Genomic DNA, 16,051 nt, shown 5'->3' on the forward strand with positions numbered 1-16,051 from the left:
TCTCTTGAATGAGGTGAAATGCATATTCCTGTCATGAAAGGGTTCGATGTTAGGTTATGAATTTCGCAAGTCAAAAGCGGAAAATGTGTGCGAAATAGTGGAAAAGATGAAAAGTTTAAACTTACCACATACTCCAAGAAAAGTGTTTTAAACGTTTTAGCATTTTTGGAGAAAAGAATGGATGCTGGTGCTAAAACGTTAAAAACGCTTATCTTGTATAATGTGGTAAATTTACGCTGTTCGTCTCTTCCACTATTTCGCACCTATTCTCCGCGTGTGACGTACGAAATTCATAACCTAACATCAAACCCTTTCATGACAGAAATATGCATATCATCACATTCAAGAGAAGAAAGTAAGCATGTATTAAGACAAATTACACCTGATGATGGACCCACAGGGTCCGAAATGCATTGTGTGCTTAATAAAACACGAAAAATTGTGACTGAAGGCTTTTTTCACTTCATTCTTCCAAGTCTTAAAGAGATCGAATTTCATCCCAACGGATGTTTCCTACATTTACTTTGTCTATATTCGGGGATTTCTTTTGTTTCGGGATTTCAGAGTCTTGCGCGACCTGAATCCATTTTTGATAATGTATAGCATTGTCCAGTGGTTCTTTCTTTCTTGGTTCTGTGTTTACTTCTGGTGCTTGTTTTAAAATCGCGTCATCTTGTAGTACTGATCAACATTTCTTTACGCCTTCAACGGTTTGTGTTACTTCAATACATTCTTCAGCCGAACTATCTTGTATATCTGACCATTCTGAGTCTCTGTTCTGTTTTAACAGAAACGCTTTTCTTAGACACATGTTAATTTCCTCATCCGACATTTACTCATGGTGACGGTTTCCTCCCAGTGTTAGAAGTTCTTTTTCTTTCGCAGCAGACTCTTCATCTGAAGAGTCACTTACTTCGCCTCTAAAGACGCCTACCTTTACATTTTTATTTTGTGTAGTCTTTCTCAACTTCAGTAATTCGTAAACTTATCTACTTCTTCCGGCCTACTGACAACAGTTTGTTCTGCTGGCGATTTGTTTGCCAGGAATGCTTCGTCAGCAATGCTGAAGATCTCATCTTCCTTCAATCCCCACATTGCGACCGTACTTCGATTCTTACTATCGAGCCACGTCCTATTCTCGACGCCCCTTTTTCTCCTTTCACTACTACCTAACCTTTTGGTCGCATAATCCCTATTGAAATCCTCCCACTCGCACTGCTTTAGTCCTTGGCACAGATCACCGATTTGTTCACACCAGCCAGTAAATTCATGACAACTCATTTGCGCAAATTTTATCGTTATTCAAACTGTCGTTGGTGCTTTCTTCCTTGCCTACGAACATGTTCACTTTTTCTCTTGCCCCGACGTCGAATCTGTCTAGGTAGGTTCATTGCAGTTACTGTGATGCCCTCATTCTGTTCTACTGTCGTAACTATACCCTCCAAACGAACAGCTGATTGGCCTGAAGTCTTACGTGTTCTTCGCTGGCGGGCTCTCCGTTCGCAGTGTACGTTTCATCGCCAGTCGGCCGTGACTCATTCCTGAACACATCTCTCTCTTTGCTTGCAGTGACCTGCGGTGCTTCACAGTCGCTTTCTCGAGTACTAGACTCAATACGTCGACGCCGGTATTGTTTCTTACCTTTGGGCCTTGAAAATCTGTCCGCGTTAGTTTGGCCCGCAACATATGCGGTCCGTAGTTTTTCGTGTGGTTGTCGTGGTAATGTCGCTGTTCAAATCCTCTCCCGCGAACGGCTGAAGTACGTCGACCTCTGCCACTACCTCGATGCATCCTCTCCCGCAAACGTCTGAAGTACCTCGACCTCTGTCACTACCTTGATGCATAATATTAACACGATACGTTTTGCCGTCATTTTGTTGATTGTCATTGCGGTTAATCCTATTGTTGTTATTATGGCGGTAGTAACGATTACTTCGACAATTGTTTTCATCCTTTACTCTTTATAAAAACGCAGAAAAGCTTTTAGGACTGCTTCCTACGTATCTTTTCGATTCCTCTGGCAGCTCCTTCCACAGCTGTCATATAATCTCGGATTCGGGTTGTCTACTTCTGAAATGTGTCAGTTTTTGTTACCAGGATTCACAGAAATCTTTCATAGAGCTTCTGCCCCGACTGTCATATAATCTAGCTATTATGAATTCTCACCATAAACAATCTTGTTTTTGTTCTGACCAGTATTCCTCGATAAACTTTTGTTGTGCTAATGCACTGAGAACTACGTTAATCTTTTCCTGATCTGTCAAATATTCAGCAAAAATCCTTTCGCAGTTTTTCATAAAATCCAGTGGGTGCCATCCAGTATGTCTCTTGGCAGGATCAAAGCGTTCTTGACCCTCTAAATAGTTTGTTACGAGGTATTCTACCATCGACACAACTGGCCTTCCCTATTTTCTGCCGGCCGCTGGTGGCCGAGCGGTTCTGGCGCTACAGTCTGGCCGGCCGAAGTGGCCATGCGGTTAAAGACGCTGCAGTCTGGAACCGCAAGACCGCTACGGTCGCAGGTTCGAATCCTGCCTCGGGCATGGATGTTTGTGATGTCCTTAGGTTAGTTACGTTTAACTAGTTCTAAGTTCTAGGGGACTAATGACCTCAGCAATTGAGTCCCATAGTGCTCAGAGCCGCTACAGTCTGGAACCGCGCGACCGCTACGGTCGCAGGTTCGAATCCTACCTCGGGCATGGATGTGTGTGATGTCCTTAGGTTAGTTAGGTTTAAGTAGTTCTAAGTTCTAGGGGACTTATGACTTCAGCAGTTGAGTCCCATAGTGCTCAGAGCCATTTGAACCTTATTTTCTTTGCAAGGTCTCAGATCTTGCCTTGAATTTGTGAAGAGTTTTGGCTACACCTCTGGTCGCAAATATTTATCTGTTTGGTTATTTCTTTCTCAGAATCAACCACTGTCTCTCCCAAATGTGAGATTGCATTTCTACGTTCGTCAGCGATTTCGGTTTTCAGACCAAAACTTTTTCGACCACTTTCGTTACTACTAAAGGTTCTACCGTTTCTTGGATGTTTATGATTTTTAAATTGAACTTTTCGTTGATATCATTGATCTGCCCCTGTATAGTGGCCACATTGGTTTGGGCAAAACCTTTGAGAGAGTTATCCAGGCCCGCATTCTGGAACCATTGGTGACAGACGGTGCAATAAGTGCAGAACAGTATGGCTTCCAACGAAAACTATTCGCCGAGCTGCAACTCTTTCGTCTGGCGGAACGTGTTACCAGAAATTTCAGTGTGTCTAGTGCTACTGCAGCGGTCTTCTTAGATATTGAAAGGGCCTATGATAAGGTATGGAGGGAACAACTAATTCGGAAACTGGATGAACTGACGTCGATGACCAGTTGTTATGTGAAACTTATGTCAAATTTTTTTAACAGACTGAAGATGATTATTACAGTAGAGGGCCAATCGTATGATACCCGAATGGCACAGGCGGGGCTGCCTCAAGGATCTATTTTATCTACACTACTGTTTAACCTTTTTGTCAATGAAATGCCAACTGTCTCAGGGTTACAAACTGCACAGTTTGCCTATGATACGGCTTTTCCCACCAGTGGCAGACAGACTCATGCCAACATTTGACGCCTTCATTGTCAAGTAGATGCCACAGTCGCTTGGTGTAAGACCAATAAAGTGCAACTAAATCCCGTCAAGACAAGAGCCATCTATTTCAGCAAGAAACGTCCCTCGATGCCTACCAACTTCAGACTGCTTGGGCGGGATATCCCCCGGGAGGCAACGGTGACTTGCCCTGAAGGTTACTTTGGACAAACACTTCTTTCTCCATAAACATGTTGACCTTCTCAGGAACAAAGCTTTTGGTATGGCCAAGAAACTCCTCCCTTTTTTCAAGTACCACAGCAAAGCTTCGATTATATAAGGCGACGGTGCTCTCTAAGATACTGTAAGGGAGCTCGGTCTGGAGTCTTGTCAGTCCAACACAAATTGGCCGTCTACAAGTTTTACAGAGTATGGTACTCAGGTGAATACTTCGTGCTAGCCGCTATACTCGCATCGTTGACTATGATGTCCTGTGCTATTCAAAAAAGGCGGCGAAACTACCCATATCTCTTTCTGTGCAACAAGCTCTGAGAATTCTCTTCTTAGGGTCGATTTTCATACTCCAGGGCTAAACAAAGTATGCCATGAATAATAAGCCACATTGCTTCCCCATCCGAGGCTACATTACATAATCTTGCAGTTCTTCTCGCCTCTTTCAGTTCAAAAGATGCACCCATTGCCTGCTATCCCCCGACTGACTCATGCCACACAGGAGCTTTGCAGTTCGGCAGCCGGATACACCTTTACTATTCCCGCCTAGCCAGTTCCGTTGCGGAGGGACTTCCCTGCAAGTTTCATATGATTACAAACCTAGTTTCGCTATGCGTGAACTAGTATTACAATTACATTCTTAGCTTTTACATTCCTTTACAGCGCATTACTTTTGAAATTATATTACAGATTAATCAGAATTACATAAATTATCATAAATAAAGAATAAAACGTTTACATTGATGGTACATCAAAGAGCATGTTAAACAGAAGTCACTTTAAGTGAAAACAGAAAAAGAAGTTAGAAACGACCATTTCAGGTAAAATCGATAATTGTGTTACACGAGGACCGCTTCAGAACCCACGTGGGAGGAGTCTTTGTACCTTCTTGAGCCACAACTTGCACACAACAGCACCCTGCAAGCTCTGTAGATGCAGGCGAGGCCTCCTTCACATTTCGGATGAGCCCCCACCCCGGGAGACATACCGAATGCATATTGGCTTTCTTTCCTGGCCGGAACGCTATTTCCCTTGGGCTATCCATCACGAGCCTAACGCAGGAGCTCCCGATAATAAATAAACACCTGCCAACAATTGCCAGCTCGGACCCTGATGAAAGAACGGCTACCTGTTCACTCACAGGGGAAACAGGCCAGGCCACACTGGCAGTCTCCAAATTTGCCTTCCGCCTCAAGTGACGCGAGCGTTACCCCGCCACTCTGCTGTGAGCACGTCTGTCTGATACACTAGGAGGCGCCTAGGCAGCAGCGCCATTTGAGGTGTCTCTTGCGACGCGTCAGATTCTCCACCACTGTTACATCTCAAGGTAGCAGTCTGAAGGCGGCTGACCGTAATCAAAAGTGCATTCAACTATTCGCGAGCAGCGGCCAGCTCCTCTTGCGTCCGCACACCGCATGCACACATGTACCCACCCTAGCAAGACTAATTGAAGAAGTAAACAGTAAAAGCAGACAGAAACCTAGATATGCAACTTGCTACGCTTCTGACGTGTCGTCAATGGACGCTGACTCCTTAATGAGCTGTGTATCTGGCTATTCAGAAAAAATGAAAATTGCGCTACGGACTTCCTGAATTTACAGTTACAGTTAAAAAACGGGAGATTAAAGCTCAAATAGAAAAACATGCACGAAATTTAAGAAATATATTAGCGAAATACTAGCTAAATACGCGACCTGCCACTCTGGAGATGTGTAACAGGTGTCACTTGATTTCCTTTTGTGTGTATGTGTGTGTGTGTGTGTGTGTGTGTCATTCCTCCATGTGTGATACACCAAGAGTAGACGACATCATGAAATGTACGCATACTTTCTGAAAGGGTTAAAAAATTTAGGAAACCAAGACTGCGGCTGACAATGAAGTTAAATGCTTTTCCAGATGGAATATTTGCGAATATTAACAAAGTCAATCTTAAAGAACACGTCGAGTTATTTAGGTTATGTCTAGTCGATATGAAATCAAACATAAGGCTGCCAGTAAAGTAGTGGAAGGTCTGTAGTCACTGTGTTTCACAGTAGAATAAATCGAAGTTTATCGAAACTAGAAGATCGAATTAAGTGGAAAACAGAAAGCACTGACATTAGCAGCAGTTTCTTCAAAAACATACAGATACTTGAGGAGACACAAGTATCCTTAGCGTTTCCAGCCAAAAATTACCGCGTTCTAGAAGTGAATTATGCCCTATACCTTATTATTTGCAATACGCACCATGAACAATTAAGTTATAGATAGCTTCTTGGTTGAAGAGAGTGTGCTGCTGTTACCTCGGCGTATGACGTGAATGGGGTGTCTGTGCACATTGCCGTCTGTTGCGTTTTAGGTTGCTGGACCATAATTTTGTACTTCATTTGTCTTGAATAAAACGCGCTCAATTGCTGCTGGTTTGTCGTGGTGGCGAAAAAAGCACGACATGTTATATTTTCTCGCGGCGCCTAATGACACAGTTCGTTTTGTACCATACTACAATGATAGTACATTTTTTTCAAATCTAAGACATTGCTCTTATATCCCACGCAAGCACAATTTTGCTCTACATCTTGAACCAGCATTTGAAGCTGCAAATTCAGTCTCAGATATCCACAGCAAGTTTTGTTGAAGAAAAAGGAACTTATGAACGGATCCTCAATATACGACAAATAACTGAAAATTAAGAGAGTTGTGTGTTACTATTTCCATCTGCTTCCTTCACGATAGGAGAGTCTGCTACTGCCTTGTCTGGGAAAATTTGTGACCGGTGCTTGCAGAGTTCGGCGTCTCACCGTACTTAAGGAAGGTTTGTGTTCAACGTCCTCTCAACAACAAACTCACGTTAAGATTATAGTGATGTTATTCTACGTCATTATTACCATGGTGCGTACTACTGTAATCCATCCACTTTTCTTTTTGTTTATCATTATTTTAACGAATTGTAAAGTTTAGAGTATGAATTTCGACCTAATTAAATATTTTGTAATTACTTGAATATGAAAATTAGTCCTGCCCAGGCAATGATTGACGTAATCAATACCCATGTTAATGATAGTTACGTGAACTTAAGTCTGATTATAGCCAGTTGACTCCAGAAATTAACTGTCCACTTCAGGACTGGTGACCGGATTATTTCATTCCATGATCGGAATTTCAGTAAAATAATTTTTTTATTAATTATAAATTTGATCAAAAATTTTAAATTGATCTTTATAAATGATCTGAATTTCACTAAAATAATTTTTTTTATTAATTATAAATTCGACCAGAAATTTTAAATTGCTCTTTATAATTAACCGTATTTGCATTTAGTCTATTAAGATACGGCATCCTTTGCCATACTGGTTATTAGTCTTACTTTTTTCGTATTGCTTCGGTCAATTTTCTTCGGAATCGATGTGTTTCCGACCAGTTAGTTGTGCGTAATCACGTGGGATTATATTGTGTACCGGGCGAAGTGGGGAGGTTACAAATATGATTGCTGCGATAATGAGGTACTGATTTTGCATCTCCTTTGTTCTTTCTCCCAATACAGGTTAGTCTATTTAAGATACGTTTCCCCACCGCGATAAACGAGCAAAAATGGTTCAAATGGCTCTGAGCACTATGGGACTTAACATCTATGGTCATCAGTCACATAGAACTTTAGAACTCTTAAACCTAACTAACCTAAGGACATCACATACATCCATGCCCGAGGCAGGATTTGAGCCTGCGACCGTAGCGGTCACGCGGCTCCAGACTGAAGTGCCTAGAACCGCACGGCCACACCGGCCGGCGATAAACGAGCATAAATTTTATTTTTTTATTGTGTTATAAATAAGTAGACAGTTAAAAAACTTAATCACGTATCGATTATCGAGTTGGCGATATCTTTGTTCCAACGAAACAATACGGGCGACCGCTTCGCTCTTGGCCCCCGAGTGGATCATTATGTGCAATATTTAACTGAAATTATCTCGTGTTAGAAAACTCTGTCAGAGTCCCGGTTAATAGTAGATGAAATGTGATTTCGCTCGCATTGTGTTTTCGCCTAATTTCAATGACCAAAATGTTTCCCGCAAGCAGAAAATTCAGTAACATTTTCAGAAAATGCATTTTTGTAAACGGCCCACATGCCGCATTAATAATTTGCTGCCACAGAAAAAACTGAAATGAAAATATTTTCCAGCTCTTGCCAAACACATTTATGCCAATTCCATATCTATACAATGAACAGTTTGCCTATGGGATCGAGCTGAAAGAAATGTATTAATGCACGTGTGTTCCAAATGGTACGCGCCAACTCTGCTCTGCGCTTACATCCTTGGCTAACTGACAATCCTTACGTTATTTTGAACAGACTATAGATAACTACTTCGTCTACATAAAATTTGAGGTTACTGTTACATGTTTAATGACTTCGGATGAGTAAGGACTCGGCGAGTGAGGATTGAACATCATTCGTTACAAATGGTTCAAATGGCTCTGAGCACTATGCGACTTAACATCTTATGTCATCAGTCCCCTAGAACATAGAACTACTAAAACCTAACTAACCTAAGCACATCACACACATCCATGCCCGAGGCAGGATTCGAACCTGCCACCGTAGCGGTCGCGCGGTTCCAGACTGTAGCGCCTAGAACCGCTCGGCCACCCCGGCCGGCCATTCGTTACAAGAATGCCATTTATTTAAAAATGCAGATTCACTCGAAACACAGCAAAACGTAAGAGCCAAGACAATTTTTTTGTCTAAAGAGTACAACAGCTACCTTAATCAAGGTACAGTAAGAGTACAGGAGCAGCAAGTTAAATTTAATCTGAACAGTAACTCTCAAGAGCAGCAGGGTCTGTACAATAAACTAGTTAATCTCGGGAAGACGCAAAACAAATCAAACAGGAATTAACAATAAATACTACGAATAAGGCATCAAATTGATTGTGCAAGGAAGAGGATGCTGGTAGACCTCTTTAGTTCATATAATCTTATGCAAACCGTATTCTTTCCAACGAGAGTACAAGGGAACAGTAGAACAACCATAGACAACGTTTTCGTTCATTCCTCATTACTAGAAGGGCATTCTGTTAGGAAAAAGATGAATGGCCTTTCAGATCATGATACACAAATTTTAACTCTAAAAGGTTTTTGTGCTGCAACACGTGTTAAATATAGTCATCAGCTGTTTAGGAAAGCTGATCCAGTTGCTGTAGAGACCTTTGTAAGCCATATCAAGGAACAAGAGTGGCAAGATGTTTATAGCGCTGATACAGTAGACGATAAATATAATGCTTTTCTCAAGACTTTTCTCATGCTCTTTGAAAGTTGCTTTCCGTTAGAACGTTCAAAACAGGGTACTAGCATAAACAGGCAGCCTGGGTGGCTGACTAGAGGGGTAAGAATATCTTGTAGAACAAAGTGGCAATTATATCAAAACGTTAGAAACAGTCAAAATCTAAATGCAGCAGCCCATTACAAACAGTATTTTAAGGTGCTTAAAAATGTTATTAGGAAGGCAAAAAGTATGTGGTATGCAGATAGAATAGCTAAGTCTCAGGATAAAATTAAAACCATATGGTCAGTCGTAAAGGAAGTGGCTGGTCTGCAGAGACAGGTCGAGGATATAGAATCAGTGCGTAGTGGGAATGTCCGTGTTACTGATAAGTCGCATATATGTACACTATTTAATAATTACTTTCTGAATATAGCAGGTGAACTAAACAGGGAATCATTCCCAACAGGGAATCATATAGCGCTCTTAGAAAAAAGTGTTCCGAGACTGTTACCTGAAATGCTCCTCCATGATACTGACAAGAGGAAGATTGACTTAATAATTAAATCACTAAAGACCAAGAACTCTCATGGATATGACGGGGTATCTAGCAGAATACTGAAGTATTGTTCTATGTATGTTAGCCCAGTACTTAGCCATATCTGTAACTTTTCCTTTAGAAGTGGTCGGTTTCCTGACCGATTAAAGTACTCGATAGTGAAGCCACTTTATAAAAAGGGAGACATTGATAATGTTGACAAAGACCTATTTCTATGCCATCGGTGTTTGCTAAAGTTATCGAGAAGGTTACTGGAGCATTAAAATTCACATAATTTGCTGTCAAATGTTCAGTTTGGTTTTAGAAATGGTTTAACAACTGAAAATGCTATATTCTCTTTTCTCTGTGAGGTTTTGGACGGATTAAATAAAAGGTTGCGAACGCTAGGTGTTTTCTTTGATTTAACGAAGGCTTTTGACTGTGTTGACCACAAAATGTTACTGCAGAAGTTGGACCATTATGGAGTAAGGGGAGTAGCTTACAATTGGTTCGCCTCTTACCTTGAGAACAGAAAGCAGAAGGTAATTCTCCGCAATATTGAGAGTGGTAGTCATGTTCAGTCCCAATGGGGCACTGTTAAGGGCCACTGCTGTTTCTTATTTATATAAATGATATGCCTTCTAGTATTACAGGTGATTCAAAAATATTTCTGTTTGCTGATGACACCAGCTTGATAGTGAAGGATCTTGTGTGTAATATTGAAACAGTAACAAATAATGTAGTTCATGAAATAAGTTCGTGGCTTGTGGAAAATAATTTGATGCTAAATCACAGTAAGACTCAGTTTTTACAGTTTCTAACTCACAATTCAACAAGAACCGATATTTTGATCAGACAGAATGGGAGTATTATAAGCGAGACAGAACAGTTAAAGTTCCTAGGCGTTCGGATAGATAGTAAGCTGTTGTGGAAAGCCCATGTCCAGGATCTTGTTCAGAAACTAAATGCTGCTTTATTTACCATTAGAACAGTATCTGAAATAAGTGACATTTCAACACGAAAAGTAGTCTACTTCGCATATTTTCATACGCTTATGTCATATGGTATTATTTTTTGGGGTAATTCTTCTGATTCAAAAAGGGTATTTTTGGCTCAAAAACGGGCTATATGTGGTGTAAGTTCGAGAACCTCTTGTCGACCCCTATTCAATAGTCTGGGAATTCTGACATTGCCCTCACAGTAAATATTTTCTTTAATGTCATTTGATGTTAGCAATATTAGCCTATTCCCAAGAGTTAGCAGCTTTCACTCAGTTAATACTAGGCAGAAATCAAATCTGCATGTGGAATGCACTTCCTTGACTCTTGTGCAGAAAGGAGTGCAGTATTCTGCTGCATCCATTTTCAATAAGCTACCACAAGAACTCAAAAATCTTAGCAGTACCCCAAACACTTTTAAGTCTAAACTGAAGAGTTTCCTCATGGCTCACTCCTTCTATTCTGTCGAGGAGCTCCTGGAAGAGCTAAAAAATTAAGCAAATTCCAGTGTTACATTGTTGATTTTCTTTATTTAAACTTACGACTTGTCACCTGAATATGTTTTCTTTATATTTCATTTTATCTGTTTCTAATATCGTGTTATAATTTCATGTATTGACTCGTTCCATGACCATGGAGACTTCTCCTTAATTTGGTCCCACGGAACAATAAATAAATAAATAAAAAATAAATGAATAAATCTCGAGCAAAGTTAATACTTTAAATCAGAAGTGAAATCACGAGAACAGTAGATATCACAATATAGGGCATTAAATTCCCAGAGTAACTCCGCAAGCGAACGAGCCTAAACAACATACGTTCTGATTTCACCGCGAACCTGGACGCCTCACAATATAGGCTGTGCGAGCAACTCATATTAGCAACCCCTGAAACACATACAAAATACTATTGTAAAACAAGAGGGAAGGCACACATAATCATGCAGCGGCGATATGCCACTTCCACTTCCCAGCAAATTAAGTATTGGAATCTGCCTCTCTCAATGATAATTCATAAAAAGGAACCGGTATGTAAATTAAATAAGTCATTAACAGAAAACTATATGTACGCGAGACATGTAACAGCTGCTGGTAATTTAATCAGTAAACAGTTCCCGCACGAGTAAGTAGTTAAAATGTCACCCTTAATTGTGAGAGGAGGGAAGCACTTTAATTACCACTGACCCTGAGTGATTATAGTTGGAAGGTGGTAACAGTTAATTCTCAATCATACCATGGGAGCAACTTAACAGTTTGGGCCTCCACCATTCACAAGTACGAATACGAGCGAAACTAAAACATCCCAAATACAGTTAATCAAACTTCACATAACAACTTAGTTGCTCCATATGATGAGATAATCAACTTTGATATTCTTGAAGGTTCTTGCTTCAGAAAGTCCTGGATCCTTGCGTCGCTGTAGTACTACTTTTTATATAAAACACAGAGTATAACATTTTTTGTGTCTTTACTGTGACTGATTACCAAGTACGTTGGTGGAATATACATTGGCCGTCTGAAAGCCTCCAAAAGAGTCTAGCACAATCTTCCGAAAGACAACAATGCAGACTGACATCGTGGCTCATGCGCCACTTCCTTTTGTATAAAACTAAACAATCGAATACATTATGAAATGTAAAACTCACAAAATAACAATTAAAAGTAATAAGATGATTTTAGTTACATGCATCAAAAAGTGGGCCTCATATTGCCGTACATGTTTTGAATAAATTATTACTAAAAGTATTTCGGTTTGCTCTCAAGTAGAGCTTTCATTTTAGATGATCAAAATGAATAACCATCGTAGTTTTTTAAAACTAGGGGAGAGGTACATTTTCAAGAATATGTGGTGCAACATGACTGCACAGTTCATATCACGAAATTTCAAAGTTTTATTATTAACAAACCGGTTATTCTTCTTAGTTGCTAATATAAATTGGATAGTATATTAATATGAAATATAATCTGAGGTAATAAACTCATTTGAACTAATTTTTAAAGGGTAGTTTACTACAGAAACTGGGTATAGACATAACAGCATAAAGTCCAGAAAGTTAAAAATTTGTGCTGAAATGATCTCTTCAGAGGATGCTGACATGAGGAAGGAATTTCAGATAGGGATGGGAAGGTGGTCTTATTTCATTGTCGAATGCAAATGCTAGACGTCCGGTGGTTTATAAATTTAAGGTGTGTTATTCACGATCTTCACGCCTAGCATTTGAATTTGACAATGAAATGGGACATAAAGGCATTAAATAAACATATAAATACACCAGACGGACTTTCCTCATGTAAGACTGAGGACAGCCAAAACGAGACAACATGTAGCACTCGCAGCACTGACCGTTTGACGCCAGAAAAGTTCACTCGGAAAACGTGATAATCTAGTAAGCACGCTCTCGGCCGGAGACCCACAGGTGGAACTGCATGACGTGAAAACAGCACTGGAAAAGACACCACGTGACAGCTGCGGTCTAGTAACCGTTCCAAAACTTGATCCCGCGATATCGTTAATGGATGCTCGTCAGAAGACTGCTTCAGATTCCAATATGTCAATCTCTGTAGCTCCAGGAACTGGAGCCCCAATGCAGAATGCGTTCCTCAGGCCGCAACGGTCCTCGCTCTCCTCCAACTTCCGCCAAAGCGCGCCCCACGTGCACGACGGACCATCACAGCGACGAACTCAGGACTGAAAGAATGGCCAACACAACTCCGCACCATATATCAGCCATCGGGCACACAGAGCCGCTTCCTTCCTGCTGCCACCACCTCAGTCCTTGGCAATTCGATTGTAAGAGACTCTGTTAGGGCCTCAGTTCACCACGGGCACTCGCCCTATGTTTAAAGATATGCCGACTCGCAAGCCAGACGCAACCTATCGACTAACGGCGTGGCTCAGTTATTATTTATACTGCCAGCCAGGTCATTAATATGTAACATGAACAGCAAGGCTTCCCATACGCTTCTGTGGCGCATGTCCGAAGTTACTTATGCGGATGATTCTTCGTCCAAGAAAACAGACTATGTCTTAAGTAATAACAAATCCTCAATCCAATTACAAATGTCGCATTTACGATCACCTCAGACCTTATATGAAGCCTCGGAGCTGCAATCCTGGGCGAGAACGACCACATTCAGTATAATAAGTACACCCACAGGAGTTGTGGATTTGAGACACCACAAAAGGTGGTTTGAATTTTATGTCCATCAACAAACATAGATATATCTGAAAGTACACAAATACGTACATTACTAACTCATTCATACTTACTGTAAAAATGAAGTATCTATATTCACTGACAGAAAGAGATCGCAGCACCAAAAAATAATTAATGTGAAGTAATGAAAATTCAGGAATATATTTGCCTGTTTAACACATGTAAATGATTATCATTCCAAGATAATAGGTTAATGTAAACATGAGATGATCCATTGCAAATGTGAAATGCTGGTACAGTAATAACCAGTGTAACAGTCAGAATGCTGAATGCAAGCATGCAAACGTGAATATACTGTGTTGTACAGCTGCAGGATGTCAGTTTGTGGGATGGAGTACCATGCCTGTTGCACTTGGTCGGCCAGTGCAGAGCCAATTAAAGCTGGATGTGGATAACGCTGAAGTTGTCGTCCGATGATATCCCACATATGCTCGATTGGAGACAGATTTTGTGATTTAACAGGCCAAGGCAACATGTTAAACCTCTGTAGAGCATGTTGGGCAACAACAACAGCGGTATGTGGGCGGCATTATTCTATTGGTAAACACCCCCTGGAATGCTGTTCATGAATGGCAGCACAACAGATCGAATCACGAGACTGGAGTACAAATTTGCATTCAAGGTGCGCGGTATAACCACCAGAGTGCTCCTGCTCTCATAAAAATTGCACCTCCGACCATAACTCCAGGTATAGATCCAGTGTGTCTAGGCCACAGACAGATTGGTTGCGGGCCCTGAACTCACCTTCTAACAAACACACGGCCATTACCGATACCGAGTCAGCAACGGCTTTCGTCAGAAAACGTAACAGATCTCACATCTGACGTCCAGCGAGCTCTTGCTTGACACCACTGAAGTCGCAAACAGCGGTGGTTTGGGGTTATATTCCGCTTCACATAAGACGGCGCTTTATGCATGGAGACGGAGCCATAATGAAGAATGGAGGGGATGAGGTCTGCGCATACGTGACGGGAGAGCGGGCAAACAAGAGTCTATGTTGCCGAACTGTGTTGTTGCCGACAAAATCAGGTTCATTTGCCTTCGATACATCGTTTTATACGTTCAAGTGTATGAGAGAAATAATACATTTTAAAACCGATTTCGATCATTTGTCTACATGAGAGAAACCTTACTTCACATCTTAATGTTGCGTCCACTGCTCCACAGTAATAGTCTGTGTTATGTCGGAAATCGAAAACAGCTGACGAAGCTTTGTGAAGACGTCAAGTACAATTCTTCTTTAAATGATGACTAACGACAATATCATAGAAAAATGCCATTTATTGCTATTTGGACTACAAGTAAAAGTGTAATTAACAGCAAAATTAACCAAACTCAAACCGAAATCATTACATTTGCTTGACAACTACTTCTGCTGCACATAATTTTCTTAAATGTGTGTAATGCGTGTATACAGGTGTCCTGTGCGTAAAAGAGAACTACTAATTACAAAGACTGTTGCAAAAAGACCACCGTAAAAATTATCAGTTTGTTATGATATTTTTTGGTGTCAGCAGAATTATCCCAGAACCTTTTCCTATGAGAACTTTAAGACTGCCAGTACCATCACTGATTTTCCAGCTGTTATTCATGGAATGATTCGATTCAACCAGTTTCATCAATGTAATACGCTGTTGAACTATCTCCTTCTCTTATAACGCCCCTCTTTGTAACGGTAGTGGTTTGTGCTGCACTTACGTCACTTCTTTCTGTTAAAAACTGTCTTCTTAACATATTTGAAACCAATGTCTTTTAGCCTTGGAGACCAATTTGCTTATGCTTTATTGTAACTAGTTTTTGTGATATCGTGTATTCGTTCGTGTGACAAGTTTCTAGCGATTTCGATACTTTCAAGGCGACACGAGAACAAATTTTCCTCACGTTTCTACAGCTCTGACACTTTCGTTTACTGTTACCTGTGCAGTTATCTTGCCGCCACGTGCTTCTGCAGTTCGTTCTTCGATCTTCAAAATGTCAAAAATGGCAGTTTCGCTTTCAGGTCCACATTTTAAAAAGTTCTAAATGCGGTACATAAATCTCCTCACCTGCTTCCGAAGCAGCTACATCTACATGATTACTCTGCAGTTCCAATTAAGTGGCTGGCAGAGGGTTCATCCAGCCATCTTAAAGCTGTTTCTCCACTGTTCTGATCTTGAACAGCGCAGGGGAGAAACTAACACAAAATCTTTCTTTGCGAGCTCTGATTTCTCTTATTTTATTAAAATGATCATTCCCTCCCTATGTAGGTGGATGCCAACAAACTACTTT

The 16,051-nt window shown here is 40.8% G+C and overlaps 1 protein-coding gene across 1 annotated transcript in view; it reads left to right on the top strand.

Annotated features, from left to right (window-relative positions):
* The window catches only part of LOC126248390 (calcium-dependent secretion activator-like), a 1,500,396-nt gene that overhangs the window by 437,586 nt on the left and 1,046,759 nt on the right, over positions 1-16,051 (top strand). The window lies entirely within an intron of this gene.

The sequence above is a fragment of the Schistocerca nitens genome, chromosome 3 (genome assembly GCF_023898315.1).
Source record: "Schistocerca nitens isolate TAMUIC-IGC-003100 chromosome 3, iqSchNite1.1, whole genome shotgun sequence".
NCBI lineage: Eukaryota > Metazoa > Arthropoda > Insecta > Orthoptera > Acrididae > Schistocerca > Schistocerca nitens.